The sequence below is a fragment of the Orcinus orca genome, chromosome 7 (assembly GCF_937001465.1).
Source record: "Orcinus orca chromosome 7, mOrcOrc1.1, whole genome shotgun sequence".
Lineage (NCBI taxonomy): Eukaryota > Metazoa > Chordata > Mammalia > Artiodactyla > Delphinidae > Orcinus > Orcinus orca.
In genome coordinates, this window is record NC_064565.1 from 53399188 (window position 1) to 53421536 (window position 22349).

Sequence of the window (22349 nt, forward strand, 5' to 3'; positions counted from 1 at the left end):
GGCACACAGAGGTTACTCAACACACATCTGCTAAATTGTGTTATCATAAATGGACATACATGTCTAACAGTGATCTCAAAGATCAAGTCCTTTATTTTACTCATGCTCCCTTTACAACCTCTTTTTACGGCAATAACCCTTTGAAAATAGAAATCAGGTTCTGTCAATCGTGTACTTACACTTCAATAACTTCCCTTTACTCTTGCTAAGAGTCAAATTCAAACTCTTATGCACAGCCCATAAGACCCTACGTGATCTATCTTTGTGACCTCCTCTCACTCTCATCCCCACTAGGCTCAACTAGACTTGTTTCCCTGTCTTTCACACACACAGCCCTGTCCTACCTCAGGGGTCTTACTTTTGCCCCTCTCTGGATGGAAGGCTCTTCCTCTAAGCTCTCCTATGAGCAGCTCCTGGTCATCCCCCAAGCCTCAGGTCAAATGTCACATGTTTAAGGAGGCTTCTCCTCATCAGCCTACCTAAAGTGACCCACCCCCAGTCCCCACGGTGGTTCTGCATCTCATCACTCTCCTGTCATTATACTTTCCAAATCTGACATTATAGTTCTTATCTAACGTCTGTCTTTCTCTCACAAATGTAAGGGCATTGTGAGAGCAGGGAGCTAGTCTCTCTTATTCACAGGAATATCCCTGGTGCCTAGAGCACTAGGCACAGTGCCTGTTCCTCTGCTGGAGATCAAAGAATATTTTCTGACTTAATAAGGGAATGGCAGACAGATAAATTTACCAGTCCCACTCTAGAGTTTTGTAATGGCATGTAAGCCTAAAGATGCATAAAGCCCATTGCATACAGAGAACAGTTTAAATTAAAAAGCCTATAGACTCACTGCCTTCAGAGTGCTATTTTAAAAATCCAAGTATTACCTATATTCCCTCACAGCCCTTAGAACACAGTAGCACAACTGTATTTAACACATGGTGCTGACCTGTCTGCCACACTCACACTAGACTTATCTATTTAGAGAAACACTCCCACACCCTAAATTGTAACATGTGACAGGAAAGACATCACATCTAGCTCAACTTTGCATCCCGCAGAGTGCCTTGCAAATAAATATACATTAGCCATTCAATTAGTCTCCACCTTCACCAGAATTCAGACATACTGCCATTTGGAGTCCTTCTCAAAACTGGCTTCAGGCACTTGCCAGAGCAAGGAGAAAAAGGCGATCGCCTAACAGATCTCTATGAGACTAGACTAGAACTAATCATTCACTCATTCTTCACTCAACAAATGCTACTGAACACCTACCTACGCACTGTGTTCTAAACACTAAGCTAAGTGTTGGTTATACAGCGATAAACAAGGCAGATTAAGGTCCCTCTTGGAGCTTATAGTCTAATAGAGAAGAAATACCATACCCAAGTATAGACAAACTAACAAAATCCCATAATTCAAATTATGAAGAGTTTTATAAAGATATGAATTGGGCTAATGATACAGAATAGGCTGTAGTCAGGGTTTAAGGTGGCTGGGGAAGGCCTCTCTGAGATACCATTTAAATGGATACCTTCAAGAGAGGAGGGAACAGCTTGTGTTGCAACCCTGACTTAGGAAAAGTCGGGGTGCACTGAGTAACTTAAAGAGGACCCTGGGTCTGGGAGCATACTTAGAAGCGGAGTGAATGACATTGCAAAGGGAAGCATGGTCTGGATCACAGAAGACCTCGTGCATAGCATGACTTCTAGTGCATTCATAGTGCAAGAAACAATGGAAAGCCATTGAAGAGATTCAAACAGAAGCGTTATAGGCTATATACCCATTTTAAAAAGATTATTCTGGGGGCTATGTGGAGAATCAGTAGTCCCCTTTAACCACAGGGGATATATTCCAAGACCCTCAGTGGATGCCTGAAACTGCAGATAGTACCGAACCCTACATATACTGGATTTTTTTTCCTGTATATACATACCTATGATAAAGCTTATTTTGTAAATTAGGCACAGTAAAAGATTAACAAATAATAAAATAGAACAATTACAACAATATACTGTAATAAAAGTTATGTGAATGTGGTCTCTCTCTTTCTCTCTCTCGAAATATCTTATTGTACAAATGTAATGCCTTTTTTCATCTTAACGAAGCACTCACACACTGTGGCTGTAACTTTTGCAGTTTAAGGTGAAACAGTAAAACTAGCATGAATTTCTCTTTCCTTTTTCATAATTTCATAGACAGAAGATTCGTTCTTACCGTAGGTCTTGGCAACCTCAGCATACAATTTTTTTCTTTTCTTATTAAGTCGAGAACTTGCTCCTTTTCACTTTACGGCTTGTCTTCGGCATATCCGAATTACCAGCGTTCTTACCGTAGGTCTTAGCAACCTCAGCATACAATTTTTTTCTTTTCTTATTAAGTCGAGAACTTGCCCCTTTTCACTTTACGGCTTGTCTTCGGCATATCCGAATTACCAGCGTCACTACTCTTCTGCTTTGGGGCCATGACTAGGTAAAATAAGAGTTACTTAAACCAAGCACTGTAACACCCCCACGGTCGACTGAATAACGAGCTGCGTCACTGAGGGACTGACGTGCCGGATACGCCAGACAAAAGGAAGATTCACGTCTGGGGCGGGACCTAGCGGGAACATCGCGAGATTTCATCACGCAAGATCCTCAGAGTGCCGCTCAGTTTAAAACGTATGAATTATTTATTTCTAGAATTTAACGTTTAATATTTTTGGACCAGGATTGATCCTGGGTAACTGAAACCTCGGACAGCAAAACCACGGATACTGGGGGACTACTATAGATGGGTCATGGAGACTTATAAGTGCCGGACCTCATCCAATACACTCAGAAAACCCCACTGGGGGTTCCTCACTTTTCTGGGTATCTGATCACACCATGGTGTTCATCACAGCTTCAGAGTACACTGGGGCACTGATGCTGAGGATACTGGTGAGTACCTTGTGCTTTGACACTGGATCCGTAATGTGTTTTCTCATTAACAGCGTCATTCTTTTTAGAGAGGGTCATTCCTTTTCGGCTTGCTTTCTCACATGTTTGTTTGTTCATATAAGTTACAGTTTTATCACTGAAAGGTCATATTTTTAAAGGCAAAAACTTCAGAACTATGACTCTTACCTCCCACCGCAGTACTAAGCCAGCTCTCCCAAACCTTATTGACAAAGGTGATGCGTGGCCACATCTCAGCACACACAGACACACATACAGTCACACTAGGGGCGATGGATGAAGGGAAGCAAAAGTTTTGTAGTTTTGTTTTCCTTTTTTCTAGGGCAAAAGTAGAATAATACCTTGAAGGTCATGTAGCAAGTCAGTGGCTCAGATCGCCCCTCTACAATAGGTCCTTCCCCCTGCTTCAATGAGCTATTTAAAGGACTCAGTTCTCTCTAGGTCCAGCCTTCCTTCAGTTCAGAAAACATCAGTGCATTAAAAAAACATATACATTCCCTGTGACCTAAATAATATCCTAGGTGGCCTGAGTTGATATATCAACTAAAATGACAAGTGCATTACCAGGAGGACCCTAAGCTGAAGAAAGCATAGCTAAGGGAGGGATACTTCTCTATGTTGAAGGTTAAGCTCCACAGTTCATGAAACAAGGGTGTCACTAGTTGGTAAATTCAGAATATAATCTGGTTCATTTGTGTCCCTCACAGCCCTATTTATGCAACAAATATGCATCTACAATTATGATAAACTTAGAGGCTACAAGTAATAATTTTTATAACAGCTAATATATATTGAGCAACAATGTGCTTAATGTGCTTAATCCTTATAATATAACATTATGATGAATCAACTATTATTATCCCCAATTTATAGATGATAAAAACTGAGCTCCAATAGGTTAAGGAATTTACCAAGGTCACATTTTAAGTGATAAACCTGGGATCAAATCCAGGTCTGTCCAGTGCCAGGTCCAAACTCTTAATACTATAAAATGCTGCTCATTGCCTTCAAGAAGATCACAGTAGGAGAACCAAAACAAAATCTATGAATATGTACCATGGAAGATGCTATATATAGTGGTCTCTGTGGGAGCTCAGAAAAGAGATTTCCTGGACAGGAGAAGAGTATAAACAGTAAGTGAAGTATGAGATGAATCTGTGGTGCCAGTGTAACATACAGATTATAATATCCTGCCCTGGAGGTATATTGCCTGAGCTTTAATCTGATAATCTGACTTTGTGTTCTTGTTCAAGTTATTTAAGTTTTCAGTGTCTCAGTTTTCTCATTTGTCAAACGGGGGTGATAATATATGCTATGTTAGGTCAATATGAGAGTTTAATGAGTAAAGTGATGTCATGTGCTTAGAACTTTGGCATATAGTAAGCATGTCATAAATGTTACTAATTCCTATTTTTTTTTACACTATTGTTTTTTAATTTGGCTGTGTCCGGTCTTAGTTGCGGCACTCGGGATCTTTCATTGCGGCATTCAGGCTTCTCTAGTTGCAGCACGTGGGCTTCTCTCTAGTTGTGGCATGTGGGCTAGCAGTGGCGCATGGGCTTAGTTGCCCCATGGCATGTGGGCTCTTAGTTCCCCGACCAGGGATTGAACCCACATCCCCTGCATTGGAAGGCGGATTCTTAACCACTGGACCACCTAATTCCTATTTTTATCAAACTAGAAGTAGGAGGTTATCAGCATGAATTAGGTGGTGGAGGAAACGGCATTCTAAAGTAAAGGGATATTTGCAAAAGCCTATAAGCAAGAGAGGGCAACAGAGTCATAGCATTTTGAGGTATTCTGTAGTTTGTTGTTTAGGGCCTCCATGTGTACAGGAAGGAGGTCTCACTGCTGACAGGAGAGGGAGTCATGCACCATGACACTAAAATGATCTTGCCTATAATTTTTGAATTAAAGAATAACTTGTACTTGGTGGTGGTGTTAGTAAATTGGAAGAATTTGACAAAATGGTAATGTAACCCCTTGCAGCTCTAATAATTACCATAGTCTACAATTTTTACAATATCTATTATAAAGTTCTGGTGGAATTTATTTTTTGGGTCTTTTTAATCTAGCTAGCCACCTGGCATTCTTGTTACAGAATCCTTAATTAGCTGATGTAAATTCTTGACTTACGCTTAATATAAGTCACATTTAATATCGTCACTATGGTTTAGTAGTGACCATATCCTTGTAAATAGACAATTTTAAAATTTTGGTGACTGTTATATTTTGGTCAAATTTTTGACAGTTAAACTTTTCTCACCCAAATATTGTTAATCTCGTTATGGTATCTTTTTTTAAACAAGTCTATGAAAAAATATAAATATTCTTCAGGTATAATAATAAAGAGAAATGCTAGGGACATAAAGTACTGACAATAGTTAACATCACACGGTAATGTTTATCTAGCAAATATGTGCAGTGTGCTTGACATTTCCCCTGGTATCAATTTATTTTATTTAGTTATTTTTTTTCACTAATGTTAGCACAAGTGCATTTAAGTAGTAAATTTGCTCTGTGCCTAAAATGTTCACATTCATAAAAACATATACATCTTGTTTTAATACCTTGTCAACACATTTATTAAAGATGGATCCAGAGCCCAGTATCCACTCAAAGGCCTGCTATTAGGGAAATCATTTGTTTCCAGCCAGTACAATTGCTGCAAAAATAGGCATTGCCATTGTGCTGTAGATCACACAGCATTGTTATTTATAAAGTGCTGCTGTGGAACCGAGCAATGCCATCCATCAGTATCCAATCAGCAATGAAGCTGGCAGAAGGGAGTGGGGTATACAAGAATGCATTGGCACAGACCATTTAAACTGACAGATTCTAGAGCTTGAACTTGGCAGTGGTTTTGAAACTAATTTATTTGTTATTTGCAGGAAATGGTTACCACTTTGAAACACATTAGAAAAGCTTCCAATTTCAGGACATTGAAGAATCAAACACTGCAACTAGCATTCTTGTGAGACTCCCTGCTTATATCCCCTTGGCCCCATCCACATACCTGATAAGATGTCATTTCATTCCCTGCCATGGTTATATTTTTTTGCTCATTTCCTATTTCTGTTTTTAAAATTGAATCGTCTCCAAATTCTTTTCCATTTTTAAAAACCACCTGCTCTTCTTTCTAAAGTACCTCCAACACAGGTTCACATCTCTTGAGAGTTAGATTTGGAAGTGATATATACATGCTATTTGTGTCTTGGCATTAAAGGCTGGAGTATGTACTGACTCTTTATTTGAATATGTTAGTATTACGTAGACAAAATCAAAATTCCATGGGCATTATAAATTCAATGCAATTTCAATTAAAAGCGTAATAAGATTTTTCCTATACCTTGATAAACTGATTCATCCATACAGAGGATAAAAGCTCTAAAGCTAGCCAAATATGTTTGGGAAAAAAAAAAAACACAGAAAACACAGAGGGCTTGCTCCACCAGAAATACAGATTTTTATATAAAACCATGGTAATGAATACAATGTGGTTTTAGAGTAGAAAAAGACAGTTTAATCAGTAGAACTGAATAGGAATCCCAGAACCAGAGGTGTGTATATAGATCAACTTGTTAAATTGTAAAATGGATATTAAAAACACATTATCAAAGAATGAACTATTCCAAAAAGAGCATTTGGACATTAGCTTTACATATTAAACAATAATAATTAAAAATATAATCAGACTCTTAGCCAAACAATATACACAGATATAAATTCCAAGGGTATTAAAACTTACATACAAAAAATAAAAGTAGGAAATATTTGTGGCCTTAGGATGGCAAAGAAATAAGAGTTATAAAGGAATAGATGAATTAATTTGTCCAGATCAAAATTTAAATCTCTGTGCACTAAGGATATCACAAACAAAATATAAGGACAAGCCACACACTGGAAGAAGACACTTGAAACACATATCATAAGGAAACTGAAGCAAGAAAATTTTAAAACCTCTTATATGTGATAAAAACACAACAATATAGTAAAATATGGTAAGGATTTGAACAAATACCAGAAAAGGAAACTTGAATTGTCAATTAACACAATCCTATGGAAAGCTATTCACATACATTAATATTTTCAAAATACTATTTCACACCAATCAGACTGGCAAAAAAAATTGTAACACTAAGTGTTGATGAGGATTAGGTAGCTTTGGTTCATTGCTGGTAGGGGTATAAATCATTAGGGCCAATTATGAAAGCATTTTTGAAGTACCTTGTAATATAGAAGATGCACAAAATCTTCAATCCAGCAATTCAATCCCTAGGTATATACTCTAACAAGAACATAAACAACACAAATAAAACCCTCATAAAAAGACATAACTTAGAATATTTTTGCAGCATTATTTGTAATGATGAAAACTTTGAAACAATCCCCCAAAAATAACATGTACAGAAATGGATAAATTTTGGTATAATCTTAAAAAGCAGCAAAAATGAAATACACACACACAACTAGATCTAATGAAAGAACAATAAGTAGATCAATATGAATAGGTCTCAAAATATAATGTTTATTTACTTTTTAAAAGCAAGTTATGGAACAGTATGTATAGGATGATAGCATTACATAATTTTTCAAACACATGGGAAGAAAATATATCTTGTTTATGGATAGTTACATATGTAGTAAAAGTATAAAAAATGCACATAAAATTTGTGAATGTGATTACCTTTGAGGACAACAAAGGGGAAAACTATAATGTTTTATTTCTTTAAAAAATAGCCTGAAGCAAATATGACAAAATGTTATTTATTAATTCCAGGGGTAGGGGCGTTGTTGTCAGACATGGAAATTAAAGCTGCAAAGAAAGGGTATGAAATATTTCTGCTTCTTACGCACTCAAGGAGTTAATGTCAGATCTCATTTCTCACAAGCTTTACCTCCCTGAACTTGAGTTATGGTTATTCTTCACATTAATACTTGAATAAATTTTACTTTAAACAACTTAAAATATCTACCATTTCAGAAGCAACTGACTCCTGAGCTTACACAGACATAAAAACTTGTGTGGAAGATTTAGGTATCCAGGAAGCACTAGCATTTTTTTTTTTTTTTTTTCTGTGATACGCGGGCCTCTCACTGTTGTGGCCTCTCCCGTTGCGGAGCACAGGCTCCAGACGCGCAGGCTCAGCGTCCATGGCTCACGGGCCTAGCTGCTCCGCGGCATGTGGGATCTTCCCGGACCGGGGCACGAACCCGTGTCCCCTGCATTGGCAGGTGGACTCCCAACCACTGTGCCACCAGGGAAGCCCAGCACTAGCATTTTTATTAGAACCCCAGGCAGAAATAAGGAAAAGCCCTCCCTCTGAAGTATCCTCTCCTACTAGTCAGTCTTAGAGCTCTGATGTTCTACCAACAGTTATTTCCTTGGATAATAGTATTGTTACATCTGATCACCCTTGTCTTCTTTCCTACCTACTGTCACTCACTACCTTCTTTCTAACCATCAGTAGCAATTAATATTTTCACATACATGGAATTTTTTAACCCCTTTCTAATCTAATGAAACAGCAAGCTAAGATGAAGAAACTTTTGATAGGAAGAATAAGAGTAGGAAATAACCTGTGTCAGAGCATTTATCAATTAGGTTGGGCTGGGACTGGCTTAGTAGAGAACAACTCCAAAACAACTCCAAAACTCTAATTGGTTTAACATAAAAATGTTTCTTTCTTTGTCATGTTATACGTGCAAAGCAGATTGGTGGAGAGCTCTTTTTCACCAAGGAACTCAGGTGATAGAGTTACTTAAATGCACTTGTGCTAACATTAGTGAAAAAAAATAACTAAATAAAATAAATTGATACCAGGGGAAATGTCAAGCACACTGCACATCTCATAACTTTACCATCTCATAACTTTGGTATCTGGAAGATGTAACCTTCTCAATACTATTTGTGGTTCAAGAGCAAGGGGGAAAGGCACACAAGCTCTTCACCACCACATACTCTTTTGGCCAGAAAAAGTTACAGGGTCCACTCACCCCAGAAATTGGCCTTCCATGTGCCTGAAAGGGAGGAATATGGAATGTTGGTGGCTGCTAGTAACATCTACCAAAATGCAGGCCTGGGTTGGAGGCGGGTAGCTAGAGAGGACATCAGGAGAGGAGAGTCAGTGAAAGGTTGAAAAGAAGGCTAAGAAGGTACACAAGGAGCAGACCTCCCAACCCCTGCCTAAATATAACCCTCAGATTCAAATATTTGATTGACATACAGAAATTGGGGGAAAATAGTTTTAGTCCGCTGCTTTTAACATAGAACTTCAATGTAATGGTTACAAGATCTTCTGAATCAGAAACACAGGACAGGCATTTTCAAGAATTTTTTTCAGACAGTTCAAGCCAGATCTCTTTTATTTTGCTGAGCACTACAATTGGAAAATAGGTGCTAGGTCTTCCATAATTTAATGTGTTTATGGGAAAACACAAAAATCAAAGAAGCGTCATTCATTCTCATTCTTTCACTTCTGTTTATGAGATCCAGTACAAGAAAATGAAAATTTGTTAAAGTCCCAGAAACGCTTTGTGCAGATTGTTTAAAAAATCTTTTAAGGGGATTATATATCTTCAGTGATGTTAAGGTTTGTGCAATTATGCCTAAAATTAATCTCATTTGGATGAGTCACTTTACCAAATTCGTTTATTATACGATAGCTTCTGCAATATATTTGATTCTCTTCCGGCTGTAGCTAAATTGTAATCATCTGTGCTGGCAAGTCTCTAGGTGAAGTTGCATACTAGGTATTTTTACATCCAAGGCAATTTAATGCTAAAATGTATCCGTGTTCTGTAACAAGAGATTCTAAACAAATCTAACAGAGTTTGTATGCTTCCTTTATCTTTTGTAAAAACTATTGGTAGTTGCAAAAATAACATAATCTGTTCTCAAGCATAGTATTTAATTATTGGCTCATAATTTTATTAGATTCAGTGCAGCAACTGTAATGAGTTTGTGTTCAATTCTGCCTTCAGAATCAAGATCTAGGGATTAAGTAATCTTCTTATATTCCTATTCATAACTAAACTCCAAAAGCATTATATCAATTTGATAAGATGTAAAACCTCAAGGAAATTGCTGTGGTCAGCTAGATCTGTAGTCTTAATTTTGATAGCAGAGATAATATGATAACTTCCTCAGGAATTTATTTTCTTACAGTTCTTTTAAACCTACTGCATTTCCTTGCAGGCGTGTCTCTGACAGCAAACCGAGAAGATTTTTTCCCCTTCATTTTTCATTTTTTGACAAAGAAAGAAAACAAAGTCAGGGAGTAATCCTTTTCCTAGAATAAGAGCAGCAGAGCCTTTTAAAGGACCTTCATTATTTTATGTGGTAAATGTTCACAGCTCTTACGTTTATTGGCATAGCTGTCAACATGTATATTCAGTTTGATAATAATGTTCCAGCTTAACGAGGCCTCTTGGAATTATTTATTATTAAATTTCATTACTTTCTGCAAATGTTCATGCTGATTAAGCCCACCCTTTCAGGCTCTACCACACTTAGACCAGTCACAGTGTGACGTGACAAGATGGTGAAATTTAAGCTAACATACTTTCCACCGGAACTGTCTTGTCAAACCTTTAAATATAATTTAATGAAATGTCTGTTGACGTAACTATGGAAAGTGGAAAAACTCATTTATAAAATCAACCAACCATACCTGAAGAACATTTGCACTTTCTGACATGACAAGAATTACTTAAACATTTTGGACTGCCTTTGTGTGGGAAGAATTGCCACATGTGGCATTTGCCAAATATTCTGCCCATTATACTCTGCTATAAATATGGTACATCTTTCCTGACGAGCATTACTCCCAAGGCTCAGACCTCCATAAAAATGCCTTGAAAAGTATGAAGTGATATAGAAATATAACATGCTATTATCTTTACAGATGTTGACAGTCAGGAAAGATCTTGTCTAAATTCTTGATGATTCTGTAATGTAATAAAAGAATAGGAATATATTATATATTATCACTATTGCCATAAGAGGAAATCTAGAGAGTAATTTCATGCATAGCATGGAGAAGGCCTGTGAATGGGATAGATAGATAAATAGATTATAGATAGATAGATAGAATTTCCAACATGGAATATGAAAGTGTTAAGGTTTTATGGAGTCAATTCAATAGGAAAAAGCACTGTGGTAATAAGAGAAAGGGTATGGGCCCACTAAATCAAAATCATCATGGGCAAGCTGTGGGATAAGAATATCCCAAGAATATGCCCAAAGAATGGCAGCCAAAAGCAGCTTAAACCTGTCCATTTGGGGTGCCCGCATTATACTTCAGAGTTCTAGCACTGCACCAACCATATTTTTATACTGGGTTTGTCCTCAGTTTTCATGAGTTCTTTGAGGCCAGGGACCTTGTTTTATTGTTTGTTTTGTTTTCTTTTATGTTTCATTTCTTTAGCACCTAGAACAGTATCTAAGACATAGGAGGTGATCAATAAATGTTAAATAGATTAATTGGAAGTAGAGAAAATAATCATAACCAAAAACCAACTTGGAAAATTTCCTTACATGCAAATGGGCTTAAAATTATTTTCATATTCCTCAAAAGGAGAAACAAAATGAGGTACTGGTGAAGGTGGAGGCAGAAAAAAGTAGCCAAAATTTTTTCTAAAATTCTGAGGAAGGATTATTTTATACCCTTTCTTTCTGATGTGGTCTGGTTGGAAATGTATCTGTTATTCAAATCAGCAAATATTTGGGTGCCTCCTTTTGAATGCCTAGGCAGCGTTGAGAAGATAGACTAATATATGCAGTGCATTTCCTACTCATGAGGACCATATAGTCTGTTTCAAACACATGCTGATTTTACAAAGCCCACATCAACACACCCTCAGAAATGTAAAATTTTGAGAGAACAGCGTGCTGTGTTAATCTACTATTTTTCTCTTGGAAGATCTCATCAAAAGGTACATGTCAAGTTGTGCTTTGGAGTACAGCAAGATTGTGAATAAGTGAAGGAGGCCTTGAGTGAGAAAAAAAAGCCGACTTTTAGGGAAGTAGATATGAAAAGAGGGCATGAGAACCTACCAAAAACAAAAGGAGTGGTGAGCAAAAGTAGAACCCAGAAAGATTTTGGAGACAACAGGCTCACATCTAAAACAATTTGGAAGGTAGGGATTGAAAGATTATGATAAAGAATGGAAATAATCAATGGGCTTAAAAGTTATGCATACAGTAGCAGTCATTTATCCTCTTAACCAAAATTTGTTGAATAATTATTATGTTCTCATAGAAAAAGGAGAAAGGAAAGGATTTTTAAGATAGCATTTATTGAGTTATTTTGTGCCAAGCCTGAGGCCTCCTGTTTTACCTACAGTATCTCAATCCTTGTGGTGATTCCTTTTGTAAAAGGAAAGTGAAGTACAGAGAAGTTATTTGTGCCAAAGTCACAGAGCTGTTAAGTGGACTTGAACCCCCGTCTTTCTATAACAAAAACACATGTTTTGTTTTGTTTTTTCCCTGTCCCTTGCCCACCATGTACATACTGCCTCCCGAAGTTGCCTCCAACCAACACATCCAGTGACGGGTCCTCTACACAAAGACCTTTTAAATAACAAAAGAGATATATATAACATCTTACAGAAAAACCCAATACATAGCTACATAGCTAGATAGTGATAGAGATTTGACCATTAAATAGCAATTGAAAAGCACCACGCAAAAGCAACTGTAAAATAGTTTTATCAAAATTTTGGACAAACAAACAAACCCAGAAGTATGAAGAAATCGAAAACAAATTATACCATCAGCATCCTTAAACGTACATACACGCTCCTACAAATCCAGAACCTTCGTTTCTTAATCACTGAACCTATTTTAAATCATTTTACAATTGCTATTTTATTCACCCATAATGTTTGCCCACAGATATATTTGTATCATGCTGAGTTTGGGATAATGTTAGAGCACGTAGTTCATAATAACCTAGTGAGAACTGAAGTTACAAAAGTAATCTTCAGAAAAATATCTCCATAATCAGCCTCAGACAGGTGGTGTCCAGGGTCCAACGTGAGAAGACCTGGCCAATCCCAGAGTTCAATCCAGACTCTTGAGATGGCCTTGAGGCTACTGTTTATATTCACCATGGTTTTTCCATCTGTAAATTAAGATTGAAAATCTCTTCTTCAGTTTCCTGCCTTTTACAGTAAGGCACCAAACTTAAACAGTAAATTAGTGTTCTACAATGGCTCTGACTACATAGTCTCCAAGGAATAAGTAACTAGATTCAATCCTATGGAAGGGCACAGACAGAGCCCCCTTCAAAGGACACTGGAAGAGGGTTGGCAGACCTTTCTGTCCAGGAGTATTGTACTTTGACATCATTGGCACTCACACTGCCAGCCCCTTAGTCAACCCATGGAACATATTCAGTGCCATGGCTGGACAATACTGGGGCCTTGGGAAACATAACAACAGCATTATCTACTGAAAAGATCTTTTGAAAAAGATCTTAGGTCTTTGAGTCAGGCACTCATGATTTGAAAACAAACTGGAATACTTTACTTTTCTGTTTTCTCTTCTGTGACACCTGGATAGCACAACTTCCCATCTGGGTTTTTTTCAATGGTTAAAGGAGGTAAACCATGTAAAGAGCCTATGATAGTGTCTGAAACTTAGCAGAGCTCCAAAATAATAGTTACTCCTGGTATTGTTTGATTGGCCCTATAACACAGCTAAGAAAACAGAAGTATAAAGAGTTTAAATGTCTTTTCTTCTATCACACAATGGAAAGACCTGGACTGACTCCAAATTTGTGTTCATAGCAGAGAAGAACCTGTGATCTGGAGAAAAAAGCATTTTAAAAACATATTTGGAGGTCAGAGTTGCTAGGGCAATTTCATAATTTTATAATTAACTAAAAATAGCTTTATTGTAAGCCAAGGGATCTCAACAGCAGTCCCAGTTTGATCTGGACATCTACACTTCACTGCTTATACTTCACAACAAACCTTCAAATTGGAAAATGCACTGGAGTAATTAAGATTTTTAATTGGAAGAAAAAGTATACAATTTGCAAAATGTATTTAATTAGCCCTCAGACCACTCACTGATCCAACACATAATTTCCAAAGCAGTTGTACAATTCAGTACATAGTCTTTGCTAAAAAGGAAACCATATTATTAAAAAAAAACCCAGCTAGATCTGACTTAGAGGGTAAATGTGTCCAGATCAAATTATATTCTTACTTCTTGACGTTTAGCCCAATCCCCTTTAATGTCTCACTTCTTTTTTAATGCTTTCAAGCTTGTTTTTTTATTAATTATACAAATCATTAGTATTAAAAGGCAATATAATTGTTTCAAGAAGTGGCTTCACAGACTATCTGCATATTTAATCAACTGCCTCTAAATTTTTAATCATTTGAGTCCAGGTTCTTGTCTTGAAGCTTAACGTGATAACAAACCTACCAACCGGTAGAACTAATTGGTACAAAATTAGTCAATAATTTATAAGGTAAGGAAAAAAAAATATTGGCTGTTACGAAGGTATAAGACCACCAGCCATAGTTATTTCTGAGAGGTAGCAGCAAAAACAGTACTTGGTTCTACAAATCTATGGCACACTGCTGACATCCACTGGCAGTTCCTTGGCATTGTTCAGATTCTTTGAATTTTTAGTGTAAGACTTGTAAAAAAAAAAAAATCATTGGGTCTTACATATTTATGCCTTTCTTTAATGATAACATTAGTTGGATTAACCTGTACATCCATTACATTGAGTGAATCATGTGTCCAATTTTTAAAAGCTTGAAATTCAATAATAGATGGGAATCATTCTGTGTATTCTGAGTTAGAGTGATTCCAGTGAAGCTCCTGACCACTGTAAGTTTTAGAGAAGACAAACGGAAACATAGTGAGAAGAGAAAACATCTTCACTTCGGTAGTGAAAATCAGTATTGTAGTGTTATACTAATGGGAATTTGGTGAAATGCCTTGCCGCTGTCATTTTGAAAACAGTGAAGCTTTTGACAAGGACTAGCACTGGGTAGCAATGGTCAAGTGCACTAAGGTAGTGGCTCTCAAAGTTTAGTAAACATTAGAACCATGTGGATTGCTTATTACAGTTGCAGATTTGGGGGCTTCATTGCAGAGCTACATCAGAATCTTTGAGAAAATTTTCTAATTCATTTGGCTCACAAGCCACGCTTTGAGGAATACTGACCTAAGAATAAAATTTCTTATCCTCAGTGCTCCAAACATGGAATTACATGCAGAATACAGAACATATACTATTTTGGATGCCCTACTGGGGGCAACATGGGGGAGAGGTTCAACTTTACCAGTGGAACAACTTATTTAAATGTTTTCTTTTTGTATTATATCCATCACTTTTGTATTCTATCACTTCCAGTAATTTGATCATCATATCATTCAAAAATTATTTAAAAAATTTTTTTCAAATCTTCCAGTGCATATAAGACAGAAATAATTTATGATTGTTTATAAATAGAAATCAGATCCCCAGAAAGAAAATGAAATTAAATAGGTCAAGAGTAATGAGTGTGAAACACTCAAAGGCAATATGTAATTTATACTCACTATACATATCAATGTCTTAGCAGTATTGTGTTATCTGTGGGTGGTAAAATCATGGGTGAATTTTTTTTGCTACTTTTGTCTGATTTTGTTGCAGTGAAGATGTGCTATTTATGTTATTTTTTAAAGTTTAGCTAAACATATCCTACAGGTTCTGGGGAAACCATGGATGCAGGGAGGACTCAATGGTACATTCAGCAGTGTTGATAATATTTAACCAGTCATCCTCATCATTATTATCATCATTCCCACATCATTCTAAATCCCACAACTGAGCCTTCAATCAACCAGAAGATTCATGGGTGCCTTTAAGAACTGAATCACTACACAGAGAGTTTGGGTATTTACTTGGAAACTACAATTTAATAACTTTAAATTAATAATTGTGACTTGGAGTGAAGAACAATTTTGAGAAGAACCAACAAGGTAGAGGACATAAGGGAAAGAAAGCACAAAGGCTAAGCTATTTTCTATGATAAACCAAGGAAAAGGTGTTCTAGAGATGGGGTTATAAAATGGTAAAGGCAGGAGGGACAGCATCTAGAACTTAGAGGGGGAAAAACTATGTTCAATATTTTGGAGGGACTAAAAATTAAGTAGGTAGATTACAAGTCCAAGTAGGTTATTTCTTTTTACTGTAATAAAATGTCACAGTATTACAAAGTACAGTAATAAAAAAGCAATGCCCTTTCAGAGAACATGCTCACGCCACCTCCAGGCTCCCAAGAGCCTGTGTAGGGTTTGTGTGTGTCTGGGATAATGTTGCTGGAAGAGGACTGAGGAGTTTTGTGGTGAAGCAACTTTTTTTTTTAATTTTTTATACAGCAGGTTCTTATTAGTTATCTGTTTTATACATATTACTGTATATATGTCACTCTCAATCTCCCAATTCATCCCACCCCCACCAACCCCCCTGCCACTTTGAAGCCACATTGTAATCTTTACTAGTCTATCACTATAAAAGCTGGAAGCTCCCTAGCCTCAGAAAATAAAAACAGGTCTCTTAATGAAAATTCTCTAGTTCCTTTGAGTTACAAAACCACAGCCTGGGGAGAGAGCCTAAATTTAGACTTTTCTTCTTTCCTTAAGGAATTGTCAAGCAGCTGCCAAGATGTCTGTTCATTGTCCATTGAGAATTAATGGGAAATAAGGAATCCACGTGTTTTGGCAAAAGAGTAACATGCTCAGATCGAAACACTAGTTCGGATGGACAAGACACCCAATAATCCACAAGGATATTTTACTAGACAAGAATGCCAGTTCACGTTAAGAAATGACAAACAATTGAGATAGGCAAACAGAAAAGTAGAGAGTATAAAATCACTTAAATACTTTTCTCCATTGTTGATTAGTCTTTTTTTCCTCTAAAATGAAAAGAGATTGATTTTTCTGATTATACAAAATATACCCATTCATCAAAAGCAATAAAGAAAAAAATATAAAGCCAAATATAAAGTCAGCCAAAGAATAGCACTAATTTTATATCATAGGCAGAGCATAGGCAGAGCTAATTCTACTCTCATTTTTGTAAACATCCTTCTACCATGTGCACTCACACATACAATTTTTCTCAAAAATTGTGATTTTTTTCCCATCAATGAATTTAGATATATGAGCATCCATTATGATGATTATGACCAATCCCCTAGGTATTTTCTGGGTTTTACAATTGTAAATGATGCTGCAGTAAACATCTACTCTTGCCCACTTCCAATTCATTATCCACAAAGTTTCAAGAGTGATCTTGTCCAAATATAAATCCTATTTTATCATTTTTCATTTGTTTGTTTAAAAGCCATCAATGGCTTTCCATTACCCTTAATGGATAGAAAGCCCAGAGATAAACCCATGCACGTATGGTAACCTAATTTATGACAAAGGAGGCAAGAACATACAATGGAAAAAAGATAGCCTCTTCAATAAGTGGTACTGAGAAAACTGGACAGCTACATGTAAAAGAATGAAATTAGAACACTACCTAACACCATATATAGAAATAAACTACAAACGGATTAAAGACCTAAATGTTAAGACCAGACACTATAAAACTCTTAGAGGAAGACATAGGAGAAACACTCTTTGACATAAACCTCAGCAAGATCTCTTTTGACCCACCTCCTAGAGTAATGAAAACAAAAATAAATAAATAAACAAACGGGACCTAATTAAACTTAAAAGCTTTTTGCACAGCAAAGGAAACCATAAACAAGATGAAAAGACAGCCCTCAGAATGGGAGAAAATATTTGCAAATGAAGCAAGGGACAGAGGGTTAATCTCCAAAATATACAAACAGCACAAGGAGCTGAATATCGAAAAAACAAACAACCCAATCAAAAAATGGGCAGAAGACCTAAATAGACATTTCACCGAAGAAGACATAAAAATCACAAAGAGGCACATGAAAACCTGCTCAACATCACTAGTTATTAGAGAAATGCAAATCAAAACTACAATGAGGTGTCAACTCATACTGGTTAGAATGGCCATTATCCAAAAATCTACAAACAACAAATGCTGGGAAGGGTGTGGAGAAGAGGGAACACTTTTGCACTGTTGGTGGGAATGTAACTTGGTACAGCCACTATGGAGAACAGTATGGAGGTTCCTTAAAAAACTAAAAATAGGGAGATTGGTTCAAGATCGTGAACTAGAAGGACATGCATACACTCCCTCTTGTGAGAGCACCAGAATCACAACTAACTGCTGAACAATTATGAACAGGAATATGCTGGAACTCATCAAATAAGATACCCCACATCCAAGGACAAAGGAGAAGCCGCAGTGAGTAGGAAGGGCGCAATCACAATAAAATCAAATCCCATAACTGCTAGGTAGCTGACTCACAAACTGGAGAACACTTATACCACAGAAGTCCACCCACTGGAGTGAAGGTTCTGAGCCCCACTTCAGGCTTCCCAACCTGGGGGTCCGGCAGTGGGAGGAGGAATTCCCAGACAATCAGACTTTGAAGGCTAGAGGGATTTGATTGCAGGACTTCAACAGGACTGGAGAAACAGAGACTCCACGCTTGGCACACACAAATGGTGTGTGCATCAGGACCCAGGAGAAGGGCAGTGACCCCATAGGAGACTGAACCAGACCTACCTTCTAGTGTTGGAGGGTCTCCCACAGAGGCAGGGTGTGGCTATGGCTCACTGTGAGGAAAAGAACACTGTAGAAGATCTAGGAAGTACTCCTTGGCATGAGCCCTCCCATAGTCCGCCATTAGCCCCACCAAAGAGCCGGGTAGGCTCCAGTGCTGGGTCACCTCAGGCCAACCAACCAACAGGGAGGGAACCCAGCCCCACCCAACCGCAGACAAGTGGATTAAAGTTTTACTGAGCTCTGCCCACCAGAGCAACACCCAGCTCTACCCACCACCAGTCCCTCCCGTCAGGAAGCTTGCACAGGCCTCTTAGATAGCTTCATCCACCAGAGAACAGACAACAGAAGCAAGAAGAACTACATACCTGCAGCCTGTGGAACAAAAACCACATTCACAGAAAAATAGACAAGATGAAAAGGCAGAGGGCTATGTACCAGATGAAGGAACAAGATAAAACCCCAGAAAAACAACTAAATGAAGAGGAGATAGAAAACCTTACAGAAAAAGAATTCAGAATAATGATAGTGAAGATGATCCAGGACCTCAGAAAAAGAATGGAGGCAAGATTGAGAATATGCAAGAAATGTTTAACAAAGACCTAGAAGAATTAAGAACAAACACCTAGAAGAATTAAAGAACAAACATAGATGAACAATGCAACAACTGAATTGAAAAATACACTAGAAGGAATCAATAGCAGAATAACTGAGGCAGAAGAATGGATAAGTGACCTGGAAGACAGAATGGTAGAAATCACTGCAACAGAACAGAATAAAGAAAAAGTAATGAAAAGAAATGAAGACAGCCTAAGAGACCTCTGGGACAACATTAAACACGCCAACATTAGCATGACAGGGGTCCCAGAAGGAGAAGAGAGAGAGAAAGGACCCGAGAAAATATTTGAAGAGATTGTAGTCAAAAACTTCCCGAACATGGGAAAGGAAATAGCCACCCAAGTCCAGGAAGCACAGAGAGTCCCATACAGGATAAACCCAAGGAGAAACCCACTGAGACACATAGTAATCAAATTGGCAAAAATTAAAGGCAAAGAAAAATTATTAAAAGCAACAAGGAAAAAATGACAAATAACATAGAAGGGAACTCCCATAAGATTAACAGCCGATATCTCAGCAGAAACTCTACAAGCCAGAAGGGAGTGGCACAATATATTTAAAGTGATGAAAGGAAAGAACCTACAACAAAGATTACTCTACCTGGCAAGGATCTCATTCAGATTCGATGGAGAAATCAAAACCCTTACAACCAAGCAAAAGCTAAGAGAATTCAGCACCACCAAACCAGCTCTACAGCAAATGCTAAAGGAACTTCTCGTAAGTGGGAAACACAAGAGAAGAAAAGGACCTACAAAAAAAAACCCAAAGCAATTAAGAAAATGGTCACAGGAACATATATATCAATAATTACCTTAAACGTGAATGGATTAAATGTTCCAACCAAAAGACACAGGCTGGCTGAATGGATACAAAAACAAGACCCATATATATGCTGCCTACAAGAGACCCACTTCAGACCTAGGGACACATACAGACTGAAAGTGAGGGGATGGAAAACAATATTCCATAAAAATGGAAATCAAAAGAAAGCTGGAGTAGCAATACTCAAATCAGATAAAGTAGACTTTAAAATAAAGAATGTTACAAGAGACAAGGAAGGACACTACATAATGTTCAAGGGATCAATCCAAGAAGAAGATATAACATTTATAAATATATATGCACCCAAAATAGGAGCACCTCAATACATAAGGCAACTGCTAACAGCTATAAAAGAGGAAACCGACAGTAACGCAATAATAGTGGGGGACTTTAACACCTCACTTACACCAATGGACAGATCATCCAGACAGAAAATTAATAAGGAAACACAAGCTTTAAATGACACAATAGACCAGATAGATTTAATTGATATTTATAGGAAATTCCATCCGAAAACAGCAGATTACACTTTCTTCTCAAGTGCGCACGGAACATTCTCCAGGATAGATCACATCTTGGGTCACAAATCAAGCCTCGGTAAATTTAAGAAAACTGAAATCATATCAAGCATCTTTTGCAACCACAACGCTATGAGATTACAAATCAATTACAGGGAAAAAAAGGTAAAAAACACAAAAACATAGAGGCTAAACAATACGCTACTAAATACCCAAGAGATCACTGAAGAAATCAAAGAGGAAATCAAAACTACCTAGAGACTAATGACAATGAAAACACGACGATCCAAAAGCTATGGGATGCGGTAAAAGCAGTTCTAAGAAGGAAGTTCATAGCAATAGAATCCTACCTCAAGAAACAAGAAAAATCTCAAACAACCTAACCTTACACCTAAAGGAACTAGAGAAAGATGAACAAACAAAACCCAAAGTTAGTAGAAGGAAAGAAATCATAAAGATCAGAGCAGAAATAAATGAAATAGAAACAAAGAAAACAATAGCAAAGATCAATAAAACTAAAAGCTGGTTCTTTGAGAAGGTAAACAGAATTGATAAACCTTTAGCCTGACTTATCAAGAAAAAGAGGGAGAGGACTCAAATCAATAAAATTAGAAATGAAAAAGGAGAAGTAACAACAGACACCACAGAAATACAAAGTATCCTAAGAGACTACTACAAGCAACTCTATGCCAATAAAATGGACAACCTGGAAGAAATGGACAAATTCTTAGAAAGGTATAACCTTCCAAGACTGAACCAGGAAGAAATAGAAAATATGAACAGACCAATCACAGGTAATGAAATTGAAACTGTGATTAAAAGTCTTCCAACAAACAAAGTCCTGGTCCAGATGGCTTCACAGGTAAATTCTATAAAACATTTAGAGAAGAGCTAACACCCAAATTATTCCCAAAAATTTCAGAGGACGGTACACTCTCAAACATTCTACGAGGCCACCATTACCCTGATACCAAAACCAGACAGAGATACCTCAAAAAAAGAAAATTACAGACCAATATCAGTGATGAATATAGATGCAAAACTCCTCAACAAAATCCAACAACACATTAAAAGGATCATACACCATGATCAAGTGGGATTTATCCCAGGGATGCAAGGATTCTTCAACATACGCAAATCAATCAGTGTGATACACCACATTAACAATTGAAGAATAAAAAACATTTGATCATCTCAATAGATGCAGAAAAAGCTTCTGACAAAATTCAACACCCATTTATGATAAAAACTCTCCAGATAGTGGGCATAGAGGGAATCTATCTCAACATAATAAAGGCCGTAATAATAAAGGCCGTTTTTCTCAATGATGAAAAACCGAAAGCATTTCCTCTAAGATCAGGAACAAGACAAGGTTGCCCACTCTCATCGCTGTTATTTGACATAGTCTTGGAAGTCCTAGCCATGGCAGTCACAGAAGAAAAAGAAATAAAAGGAATACAAATTGGAAAAGAAGTAAAACTATCACTGTTTGCAGATGACATGATACTATAAGTAGATAATCCTAAAGATGCCACCAGACAACTACTAGAGCTAATCAATGAATTTGGTAAAGTTGAAGGATACAAAATCAATGCACAGAAATCTCTTGCATTCCTATACACTTATAATGAAAGATCAGAAAGGAGAATTAAGGAAACAATCCCATTCACCACTGCAACAAAAAGAATAAAATACCTAGGAATAAACCTACCTAAGGAGGTAAAAGACCTGTACTCAGAAAAGTATGAGACACTGATGAAAGACATCAAAGATGACACAAA

The 22349-nt window shown here is 37.2% G+C and overlaps 1 long non-coding RNA gene across 1 annotated transcript in view; it reads right to left on the reverse strand.

Annotated features, from left to right (window-relative positions):
- Positions 1 to 2479, reverse strand: part of LOC125964960 (uncharacterized) — a 36436-nt gene extending 33957 nt beyond the window's left edge. The window contains exon 1 of the long non-coding RNA XR_007478311.1: positions 2215 to 2479. This is a non-coding gene — a long non-coding RNA (uncharacterized LOC125964960). The remainder of the gene's footprint in view (positions 1 to 2214) is intronic.
- Between the last annotated feature and the right edge of the window lie 19870 nt (positions 2480 to 22349).